We start from the raw sequence: 12,064 nt of genomic DNA on the forward strand, positions 1-12,064 counted from the left end.
ACCTGCCCCCCGCGATAGAATCACAGAAAAATAATGACACGGAAGGAAGCCATTCGGCCCATCTTGTCCGTGCCAGCCGATTAAGTGCTATCCACACTAATCCCACTTTCCAGCACTTGGTCCATGGCCTTGTAGGTTACGGCACTTCAAGTGCACATCCAAGTACTTTTTAAATGTGATGAGAGTTTCTGCCTCTACCACCCTGTCAGGCAGTGAGTTCCAGACCCCCGCCACCCACTGGGTGAAAACATTTCTCCTCATCTCCCCTCTAAAGCTCCGACCAATTACTTTAAATCTACGCCCCCTGGTTGTGGACCCCTCTGCCAAGGGAAATAGGTCCTTCCTATCTCGGCCCCTCAGAATTTTATACACCTCAATCAGGTCTCCCCTCAGCCTCCTCGGTTCCAAAGAAAACAACCTCCTCCCCCCCCGGAGATATCTGCGTTCCTCCAATTCTGCCCTCTTGAGCATCCCTGATTATAATCGCTGCACCATCAGTGGCCGTGTCTTCTGTTGCCTCGGCCCTAAGCTCTGGAATTCCCTCTCTGAACCTCTCCGCCTCTCTTTCATAGAAAATAGGAGCAAGAGTCGGCCATTCGGCCCCTCGAGCCTGCTCCGCCATTCAGTGAGATCATGGCTGATCATCCAAATTCAATACCCTGTCCCTGCCTTCTCCCCATATCCCTTGATCCCTTTAGCCTTAAGAAATATATCTAACTCCTACTTGAATATATTTAATGAATTGGCCTCCACTGCCTTCTGTGGTAGAGAATTCCACAGGTTCACCACTCTCTGGGTGAAGAAATTCCTCCTCATTTCTGTCCTAAATGGCTTACCCTTATCCTTAGACTGTGACCCCAGCTGTTCACAATATATATTAATGATCTGGACGAGGGAATTGGATGTAATATCTCCAAATTTGCAGACGACACAAAGCTGGGAGGGAGGGTATGGTGTGAGGAGGATGTCGTGAAACTCCAGTACGATTTGGACAGGTTGGGTGATTGGGCAGAAACATGGCAAATGCACTATAATGTGGATAAATGTGAGGTTATCCACTTTGGTGGCAAAAACAGGAAGGCATATTATTATTTGAATGGCAATAGATTGAGAGAAGGGGAAGTGCAAAGAGACCTGGGTGTTATTGTGCACCAGTCGCTGAAGGTAAGCATGCAGGTGCAGGAGGCGGTTAAGAAGGCAAATGGTATGTTGGCCTTTGTAGCAAGAGGGTTCGAGTACAGGAACAAGGATGTCTTGCTACAGTTGTACAGGGCCTTGGTGAGACCGCACCTTGAGTATTGTGTGCAGTTTTGGTCGCCTTATCTGAGGAAGGATGTTCTTGCCATGGAGGGAGTGCAGCGAAGATTCACCAGGCTGATACCTGGGATGGCAGGAATGACGTATGAGGAGAGATTGTGTCGATTGGGCTTATACTCACTGGAGTTTAGAAGATTGAGAGGGGATCTCATCGAAACCTATAAAATTCTGTCAGGTCTCGACAGACTAGATGCAGGAAGGATGTTTCTGATGGCCAGGGAGTCCAGAACCAGGGGTCACAGTCTAAGGATAAGGGGTAGGCCATTTAGGACTGAAATGAGGAGGAATTTCTTCACCCAGAGAGTGGTGAACCCGTGGAATTCTCTGCAACAGAGGGCAGTGGAGGCCAGTTCATTAAATATATTCAAGAAAGAGTTGGATATATTTCTTGAGGCTAAATGGATCAAGCGGTATGGGGAGAAAGCAGGGACAGGGTACTGAATTTGGATGATCAGCCATGATCTCATTGAATGGCGGAGCAGGCTCAAAGGGCCGAATGGCCTACTCCTGCTCCTATCTTCTATGTTTCTATGACCCCTGGTTCTGGACTCCTCCGCCATCGGGAACATCCTTCCTGCATCTAGTCTGTCTAGTCCTGTTAGAATTTTATAAGTTTCAGTGAGATCCTCTCTCATTCTTCTGAATTCAAGAGAATACAGGCCTAGTTTACTCAATCTCTTCTCATACGACAGTCCCGCCATCCCAGGAATCAATCTCGTGAACCTTCATTGCACTCCCTCTATGGCAAGTATATCCTTCCTTTGGTAAGGAGACCAAAATTGTACACAGTACTCCAGGTGTGGTCTCACCAAGGCCCTTTATAATTGGAGTAAGACTTCTTTACTCCTGTACATATATTTCTTAAGGCTAAAGGGATATGGGGAGAAGGCAGGGACAGGGTACTGAATTTGGATGATCAGCCATGATCTCATTGAATGGGGGAACAGGCTCGAGGGGCCGAATGGCCTACTCCTGCTCCTATCTTGTATGTTTCTATGTATTCAATCTTTCCTTGTAGTTGAAATTCTCTAGTCCTGGCAACATCCTCGAAAATCTCCCGTCTGGAGCACAGTCACATCTTTCCTGCAATGGGGCAAGCAGAACTGCACGCAGCACTCTAGCCGGTGGCCTAACTGGTGTTTTGTACAGTTCAAGCAGAACCTCCCTGCTCTTACATGATACAGAAAGAGAGAGGCACTGCCCCTTTAAATACCTGGGGGGCACCCATTCCCCTTTAAATGGCCAAGCAATTTTTTTTGTTGAAAAGGGGCCGCAGTCCCCTTTGACTCACCCCCCCCCTCCCCTCTCACCCACCACAAATACTCACAAGAGAGAGAGAGGAGGAAGAATGCTGGTCTTTGTCCCTTTAAAAGTGGCTGCCCACCAAAATGTTCACAGCACCAGGGCTCTTTGTTCTGGATAAAAGTCGAAAAGAGAAAAGGTTCACTTATTTTTAAATGAATGCAGTTGATGAATAGCCTTGCAATAAAGGTAATGCAAAGGAATAAACACTCACAAGCTGGGTTTTTTTCCACCCCCTCCTCCCCTTCCCTTTAACAGCTCCTGCAGACAATGAAAGCAGGAAAGCGGCCTGCAGCCCACCGAGGTCCCGCCCCCCTCCCTCCCACGCCGCCATTGGTTGGAGGACCGTCAGCCCGCCCGGTCCGCCCAGCGTTTTCCGCGCTCCTGATTGGCGAGCGCCTCGCGTCAATCAACACCCTCCGATTACGCGGTGACGCCAGCACGCAATGCCCAGGGGTCGGTTGGAACGGCGCACGCCACCGCAAGGTAAAAAAAAGACACCCCACACAAATGAGGAAAAACAAAAATAATAATAATCGCACTTTAGAGGGGAGGAGGTTGGGGGAATTAATGAGTGTTTTCAATTTGTTTCTCAAAAATAAATATTTGAAAAGCTTCCCAACGGTGCGAGGCGGGCTGCGCATGCGCTCCAGCCGGCCTTTGACTCCCCACGTGGGCCCGGGGGCCAGACACGCCCACTTGCCTTCCCCTGCACCAATCACAGCGCGGGCAGGCGCAACACGAGGCTGCCAGTGGGCCTGCGCGGGGTCTCCGGGTAGCAGACAGAAGGCCGGGGACGTGGCGGAATCAGCGGCCGGGGTAAAGTAATGTGTTGGGGAATCGATTTAAATCGAGGTGAGGCGGAGAGCGGGATTATAAAGTAAAATACGAGAAAAACCAAACCTGAGAGTCGGGCGAGCGGGACCTCCGCGGACGCCGAACGGAGCGATTGACCTGCGCGCGGGGTGGCGGAGTGAGCCGGAGCAATGTGATTTTGACTGACGGGAACGCTGACCAATAGCACGAGGGCGGGCCCGGGTCCTCCGACCAATGGCGGCGCGGCTAGGGGGCGGGACCTTCTCTCCAGCTCAGATGCGCTGGGGCCGATTGTGACGCGCTGTCCCCAGGTGAGAGCAGCTCAGTCAGCACAGAGCTGGGGCTGGAATCTGGGAGAGGGGCCGCAGGCAGCGGGCCTGGCAAAGGGGCACAAGCTTCACAATACAAGCTGCTTTCAAATGCACAATTGTTTCCTACAGACAGCTTTGGTCACTCTGCAAAAAACACTGTTTAACAATTCATCATAACTCCCCTGCTTTAGGAGAGGCGCAGAGTGCAAAAGCAAGGAAGTTATGATGAAACTGTGTAAAAGACTGGAGTCAGCTGTGGCTCAGTGGATAGCAGAGCCAGAAGGTTGTGGGTTCAAATCCCGCTCCAGGGACTTGAGCATATAAAGCGAGGCTGACACTCCAGTGCGGTGCTGAGGGAGTGCCGCACCGTCGGAGGGTCAGTACTGAGGGAGCACCGCACTGTCGGAGGGTCCGTACCGAGGGAGCTCCGCACTGTCGGAGGGGCAGTACTGAGGGAGCGCCGCACTGTCGGAGGGGCAGTACTGAGGGAGCGCCGCACTGTCGGAGGGGCAGTACTGAGGGAGCGCCGCACTGTCGGAGGGGCAGTACTGAGGGAGCTCCGCGCTGTCGGAGGGGCAGTACTGAGGGAGCGCCGCACTGTCGGCGGGGCAGTACTGAGGGAGCGCAGCACTGTCGGCGGGGCAGTGCTGCGGGAGCGCTGCATTGTCGGAGGGTCAGTACTGAAGGAGTGCCGCGCTGTCGGAGGGGCAGTACTGAGGGAGCGCCACGCTGTTGGAGGGGCAGTAGTGAGGGAGCTCCGCACTGTCGGAGGGGCAGTACTGCGGAAGCGCCGCAATGTCGGAGGGACAGTACTGAGGGAGCGCTGCATTGTCGGAGGGGCGGTAATGAAGGAGCGCTGCAGTGTCGGAGGTGCTGTCTTACAGATGAGACATTAAACCGAGGCCCACGTCTGCCCCCTCAGGTGGATGTAAAAGATCCCGTGGTGCTATTTCAAAGAAGTTATCCCCGGTGTTTTGAGCCCAATATTTATCCCTCAATCAATCAACATGATGAAAAAACATTATCTGGTCATTATCACATTGCTGTTTGTGGGAGCTTGCTGTGCGCAAATTGGCTGCCGCGTTTCCCACATTACAACAGTGAATAGTCTGGGATCAGCTACTTGTAGGAAAATCCGTATCGGAGCAATGGGAGGCTTTCAGAAGGGAGATTGAGATCATACAATGGCAACATGTTCCCGTAAAGGTCAAGGGTGGTTCCAAAAACCACAGGGAACCTTGGATGTCAGGGGATATACGAAAATGGATTAGAAAAAAAAGGAGGGCTTTTGGCATATACAAAAGGCTAAAGACGGAGGAAGCCCTAGAGGAGTACAAAAAGTGCAGGGGGATACTTAAAAAAGAAATTAGGAGATCAAGGAGAGGCCATGAAATAACACTGGCGAGCAAAATAAAGGAAAATCCTAAGATGTTTTATAAGTATATTAAGGGTAAGAGGATAACTAGGGAAAAAATAGGGCCCATTAGGGACAAAAGTGGCAATCTGTGTGTGGAGCCGGAAGATGTAGGAGGGGTTCTAAATGAATTTTTTGCATCTGTTTTCACTATGGAGAGGGACGATGTAGACATAGAAATAGAGCGAGGGGACTGTGACATGCTCGAACATATTAACATCGAGAGGGAGGAGGTATTGGCGGTTTTAGCAGGCCTAAAAATGGATAAATCCCCAGGCCCGGACGAAATATATCCCAGGCTGCTGTGTGAGGCAAAGGAGGAGATTGCGGGGGCTCTAACACATATATTCAGAACCTCTCTGGCCACAGGGGATGTGCCAGAGGACTGGAGAACCGCTAATGTAGTACCATTATTCAAGAAGGGGAGTAGGGAAAAACCGGGGAACTACAGGCCAGTGAGCCTAACATCAGTGGTAGGAAAATTATTGGAAAAAATTCTGAGGGACAAAATTAGTCTCCACTTGGAGAGGCAAGGATTAATCAGGGATAGTCAACATGGCTTTGTCAAGGGAAGATCATGTCTGACTAATTTGATTGAATTTTTTGAGGGGGTGACTAGGTGTGTGGCTGAGGGTAACGCAGTGGATGTGGTATACATGGATTTCAGTAAGGCCTTCGATAAAGTCCCGCACAGGAGACTGGTCAAGAAGGTAAGAGCCCATGGAATCCAGGGTGCCTTGGCACATTGGATACAAAACTGGCTTAGTGGCAGAAGGCAGAGGGTGATGGTCGAAGGTTGTTTTTGTGACTGGAAGCCTGTGGCCAGTGGGGTACCACAGGGATCGGTGCTGGGTCCCTTGCTGTTTGTGGTCTACATTAATGACTTGGATATGAATCTAAAAGGTATGATCAGTAAGTTCGCGGATGATACAAAAATTGGTAGGGTGGTAAATAGCGAGGAGGGTAGTCTCAGTCTGCAGGACGATATAGATGGGTTGGTCAGATGGGCGGAACAGTGGCAAATGGAATTTAACCCGGAAAAGTGCGAGGTGATGCACTTTGGGGGGACTAACAAGGCAAGGGAATACACAATGAATGGTAAGACCCTAGGCAAGACGGAGGGTCAGAGGGATCTGGGTGTGCAAGTACACAGATCCCTGAAGGCGGCGGAACAGGTGGATAAGGTGGTAAAAAAGGCATATGGGATACTTGCCTTCATTAGCCGAGGCATAGAATATAAGAGCAAGGAGGTTATGATGGAGCTGTATAAAACACTGGTTAGGCCACAGCTGGAATACTGTGTGCAGTTCTGGTCGCCACACTACAGGAAGGATGTGATAGCTTTGGAGAGGGTGCAGAGGAGATTCACCAGGATGTTACCAGGGCTGGAGCGCTTCAGCTATGAAGAGAGACTGGGCAGATTGGGTTTGTTTTCCTTGGAGCAGAGGAGGCTGAGGGGGGACATGATTGAGGTGTACAAAATTATGAGGGGCACAGATAGGATGGATACTAAGGAGCTTTTTCCCTTAGTAGAAGGGTCAATAACTAGGGGGCATAGATTCAAGGTAAAGGGCGGGAGGTTTAGAGGGGATTTGAGAAAGAACTTTTTCACCCACAGGGTTGTTGGAGTCTGGAACTCACTGCCTGAAAGGGTTGTGGAGGCTGGAACCCTCACAACATTCAAGAAGCATTTGGATGAGCACTTGAAATGCCATAGCATACAAGGCTACGGACCAAATGCTGGAATATGGGATTAGATTAGACAGGGCTTGATGGCCGGCGCGGACACGATGGGCCGAAGGGCCTCTATCCGTGCTGTATAACTCTATGACTCTATGACTCTAAAAGTACTTCATTGGCTGTAAAGCGCTTTGGGACGTCCGGTGGTCGTGAAAGGCAGTTAAGGCGGCAAATGGTATGCTGGTCTTCATTACAAGAGGATTTGAGTACAGGAGTAAAGAAGTCTTACTCCAATTATATCTTCTTCTTAGGCAGTCCCTCGGAACCGAGGATGACTTGCTTCCACATTCAAAATGAGTTCTCGGGTGTAAGGGTAAACCAGGAGAGCTGCTTCTCCCCGAGACGGACCCTCTGATATAAAGGGTCGACTGGATCCATGTTTATCTGTAATTTAAACAGAGGTCTGGTTGTCTTCCGAGCTCTTTCCCCTAGAGGAGAGGGTAGAATGGGGGTCTTTAGTGTTAAATGGTTTCACCTGGGTCCATTGCTTCCATCGCATACCCATCGGTTCCTGTAGACAAACACACGTATCACTTGTCATTAATACAGTGCATGGCCCCATCCAACGGGCCCCATTCCCTTTCTTCCGATAACTTGCGTCATTACTTGTTGACCTATTCTGGGCAACTCGTCTGGTTTAAGTCCAGCATTCTGCCTTTCTGGATCTTTAATCTGTTGTTGGTTCCTTACTTCTTTATTTACTGCTTGTACCTCCTGATTTTGTTGTACTAAGTATCGCCTTAATCTATCTTGTACTGGTCCTGGTTCACCAGTCGCTGAAAGTAAGCATGCAGGTGAAGCAGGCGGTTAAGAAGGCAAATGGTATGTTGGCCTTCGTAGCGAGAGGGTTTGAGTACAGGAACAAGGATGTCTTGCTGCAGTTGTACAGGGCCTTGGTGAGACCACACCTTGAGTATTGTGTGCAGTTTTGTTTGCCTTATCTGAGGAAGGATGTTCTTGCCATGCAGGGAGTGCAGCGAAGATTCACCAGGCTGATACCTGGGATGGCAGGAATGACGTATGAGGAGAGATTGCGTCGATTGGACTTATATTCGCAGGAGTTTAGAAGAATGAGAGGGGATCGCATTGAAACTTATAAAATTCTAACAGGACTAGACAGACGAGATGCAGGAAGGATGTTCCCGATGGTCAGGGAGTCCAGGACCAGGGGTCACAGTCTAAGGATAAGGGGTAAGCCATTTAGGACTGAGATGAAGAATTTCTTCACCCAGAGAGTGGTGAACCTGCGGAATTCTCTACCACAGAAGGCAGTAGAGGCCAATTCATTAAATATATTCAAGAAGGAGTTGGATATATTTCTTAAGGCTAAAGGGATCAAGGGATATGGAGAGAAGGCAGGGACAGGGTACTGAATTTGGATGATCAGCCATGATCTCATTGAATGGCGGAGCAGGCTCAAGGGGCCGAATGGCCTACTCCTGCTCCTATCTTCTATGTTTCTAACTCTTTGCTTCCTGTCTGCCAACCAGTTCTTTATCCAAGTCAGTACCTTGCCCCCAATCCCATGTGCCTTAACTTTACACTTTAATCTCTTATGCGGGACCTTATTGAAAGCCTTCTGAAAGTCCAAATACACCACATCCACTGGTTCTCCCTTATCTATTCTACCAGTTACATCCTCAAAAAATTCCAGTAGATTAATCAAGCACGATTTACCTTTTGTAAATCCATGTTGACTTTGTCCGATCCTGTCACTGTTTTCCAAGTGTTCTGCTATTACATCTTTTATAATGGACTCTAGCATTTTCCCCACTACCGATGGGTATGCGATGGAAGCAATGGACCCAGGTATAATTGCCCGTTTTCTCTCTACCACCTTTTTTGAATAGTGGGGTAACATTAGCTACCCTCCAATCCATGGGAACTGTTCCAGAGTCTATCGAATTTTGGAAGATGACCAGCAATTCTGTCCCTCTAGTGCTACTTGTCTCTCCCAGTCCTCTCTTCACCTTGTTTCTCCTCTCTAATGTTTCATCCTGGTGCCCATCCCCCTGTCAAATTAATTTAAACCCTCCCCCACAGCACTAGTTAACCGCCCCATGAGGACATTGGTCCCAGCTCTGTTGAGGTGCAACCCGTCCACCTTGGACAGGTCCCTCCTGCCCCAGAACTGGTCCCTCCTGCCCCAGGAATCTGAAGTCCTGCAATATTTCTCTTTCAGGTACTTCTCCAATTCCCTTTTGAAAGCGGTGATTGAATCTGCCTCCACCACCCTTTCAGGCAGTGCATTCCAGATCCTAACCACTCGCTGTGTAAAAAAGTTTTCCCTCATGTCGCCTTTGGTTCTTTTGTCAATCACCTTAAATCTGTGTCCTCTGGTTCTCGACCCCTCTGCCAATTGGAAGAGTTTCTCTCTGTCTACTCTGTCCAGTCCCCTCTTGATTTTGAACACCTCTATCAAATCTCCTCTCAATCTTCTCTGCTCCAAGGAGAACAACCCCAGCTTCTCCAGTCTATCAATGTAACTGAAGTCCCTCATCCCTGGAATCATTCTCGTAAATCTTTTCTGCACCCTCTCTAAGGCCTTCACATCCTTCCTAAAGTGCGGTGCCCAGGATTGGACACAATACTCCAGTTGAGGCCGAACTAGTGTTTTATAAAGGTTCATCATAATTTCCACACTTTTGTACTCTATACCTCTATTCATGAAGCCCAGGTTTCCATCAGCTTTTTTAACTGCTTTCTCAACCTGACCTGCTACCTTCAATGATTTGTGCACATATACCCCCAGCTCTCTCTGTTCGTGCACCCACTTTAGGATTGTACCCTTTAGTTTAGATTTCCTCTCCTCATTCTTTCTACCAAAATGTATCACTTCACACTTTTCTGCATTAAATTTAATCTGTCACGTGTCCGCCCATTCCACCAGCCTGTCTATGTCCACTTGAAGTCTATCACTATCTTCCTCACTGTTCACTATACTTCCAAGTTCTGTGTCATCTGCAAATTTTGAAATTGTGCCTTGTACACCCACATCCAAGTCATTAATATATATCAAGAAAAGCAGTGGCCCTAGAACCGACCCCTGGGGAACACCACTGTGTACCTTCCTCCAGTCTGAAAAACAACCGTTCACCACTACTCACTGTTTCCTGTCACTTAGCCAATTCCCTATCCATGCAGCCACTGTCCCTTTTACTCCATGGGCTTCAACTTTGCTGGTAAGCCTATTATGTGTCACTTTGTCGAACGCCTTTTGGAAATCCATGCACACCACGTCAACCGCAGTGCCCTCATCAACCCTCTCTGTTACCTCATCAAAAAACTCCATCAAGTTGGTTAAACACGATTTGCCTTTAACAAATCCATGCTGGCTTTCCTTAATTAATCCACACTGTTAATTTTGTCCCTGATTTTTGTTTCTAAATGCTTCCCCACTACCGAGGTCAAACTGACTGGCCCGTGGTTGCTGGGTTTGTCCTTACACCCTTTTTTGAACAAGGGTGTGACATTTGCAATTCTCCAGTCCTCTGGCACCACCCCAGTTTCTAATGAGGATTTGGAAGGTTATGGCCAGTACCTCCGCAATTTCTTCCTTCACTTCCCTCAGCGTACTAGGATGCTTCCCATCCGGTCCTGGTGACTTATCTACTTTAAGTACAGCCAGCCTTTCTAGTACCTTGTCTTTATCAATTTTATCCCATCCAGTGTCTCCTCGACCTCCTCCTTCACTATGTCTATGGCAGCATCTTCTTCCTTGGTGAAGACAGATGCAAAGTACTGATTTAGTACCTCAGCCTTACCCTCTGCCTCCGTGCGTAGGTCTCCTTTTTGGTCCCTAATCGGCCCCACCCCTCCTCTTACTACCCGTTTACTATTTATATGCCTATAGAAGACTTTTGGATTACCTTTTATGTTAGCTGCCATTCTATTCTCATACCCTCTCTTTGCCCCTCGTATTTTCTTTTTCACTTCTCCTCTGAACTTTCTATATTTAGCCTGATTTTCCGATGTATTCTCGACCTGACATCTGTCATACACGCTCTTTTTCTGCTTCATCTTACTCTCTATCTCTTTCGTCATCCAGGGAGCTCTGACTTTAGTTCATAGAGTCATAGAGTTTTACAGCACAGAAAGAGGCCCTTCGGCCCATCGTGTCTGCGCCGCCCATCAAGCCCTGTCCAGTCTAATCCCATTTTCCAGCATTTGGTCCGTAGCCTTGTATGCAATGGCATTTCAAGTGCTCATCTAAATGCTTCTTGAATGTTGTGAGGGTTCCTGCCTCTACCACCCTTTCAGGCAGTGAGTTCCAGATTCCAACCATCCTCTGGGTGAAAAAGTTCCTCCTCAAATCCCCTCTAAACCTCCTGCCCCTTACCCTGAATCTATGCCCCCTTGTTATTGACCCCCCTACTAAGGGGAAAAGTTCCTCTTTGTCTACCCTATCTATACCCCTCATCATTTTGTACACCTCAATCAGGTCCCCCCTCAGCCTTCTTTGCTCTAAGGAAAACAACCCCAGCCTGTCCAGTCTTTCTTCATAGCTGAAGCGCTCCATCCCAGGTAACATCCTGGTGAATCTTCTCTGCACCCTCTCCAAAGCAATCACATCCTTCCTATAGTGAGGCGACCAGAACTGCACACAGTGCTCCAGCTGTGGCCTCACCAGCGTTTTGTACAGCTCCATCATAACCTCCCTGCTCTTATATTCTATGCCTCGGCTAATGAAGGCAAGTATCCCATATGCCTTTTTAACCACCTTATCTACCTGTTCCGCTGCCTTCAGGGATCTATGTACATTTACAGCAAGGTCCCTCTGACCCTCTGTACTTCCTAGGGTCCTACCACTCATTGTGTATTCCCTTGCCTTATTTGTCCGTCCAAAATGCATCACCTCGCACTTTTCAGGGTTAAATTCCATTTGCCACTTTTCCGCCCATCTGACCAACCCATTTATATCGTCCTGTAGCCTGAGGCTTTCCTCCTCACAATTTACCACCCCACCAATTTTCGTGTCATCTGCGAACTTACTGATCATACCTTTTACATTCTCATCCAAATCACAAACAGCAAGGCACCCTGGATCCCATGGGCTCTTACCTTCTTGACCAGTCTCCTATGTGGGACTTTGTCAAAAGCTTTACTGAAGTCCATGTAAACCACATCCACAGCATTTCCCTCATCCACCCCCCTAGTCACCCCC

At 48.7% G+C, this 12,064-nt stretch overlaps 2 protein-coding genes across 2 annotated transcripts in view; one reads left to right on the top strand and one right to left on the bottom strand.

The window, feature by feature from the left end:
- The window catches only part of LOC147084064 (uncharacterized), a 256,376-nt gene extending 253,647 nt beyond the window's left edge, over positions 1–2,729 (bottom strand). Inside the window, exon 1 of the mRNA XM_085979870.1 lies at positions 2,645–2,729. The gene's annotated coding sequence lies outside the window, so the exon portion shown is untranslated. The remainder of the gene's footprint in view (positions 1–2,644) is intronic.
- A 635-nt stretch (positions 2,730–3,364) lies between these two features.
- The window catches only part of LOC147084068 (uncharacterized), a 77,387-nt gene continuing 68,687 nt past the window's right edge, over positions 3,365–12,064 (top strand). The window contains exon 1 of the mRNA XM_085979889.1: positions 3,365–3,474. The gene's annotated coding sequence lies outside the window, so the exon portion shown is untranslated. The remainder of the gene's footprint in view (positions 3,475–12,064) is intronic.

Source organism: Somniosus microcephalus, unplaced genomic scaffold (genome assembly GCF_052327205.1).
Source record: "Somniosus microcephalus isolate GS21.2 unplaced genomic scaffold, FLI_Smic_1.0 scaffold2, whole genome shotgun sequence".
NCBI lineage: Eukaryota > Metazoa > Chordata > Chondrichthyes > Squaliformes > Somniosidae > Somniosus > Somniosus microcephalus.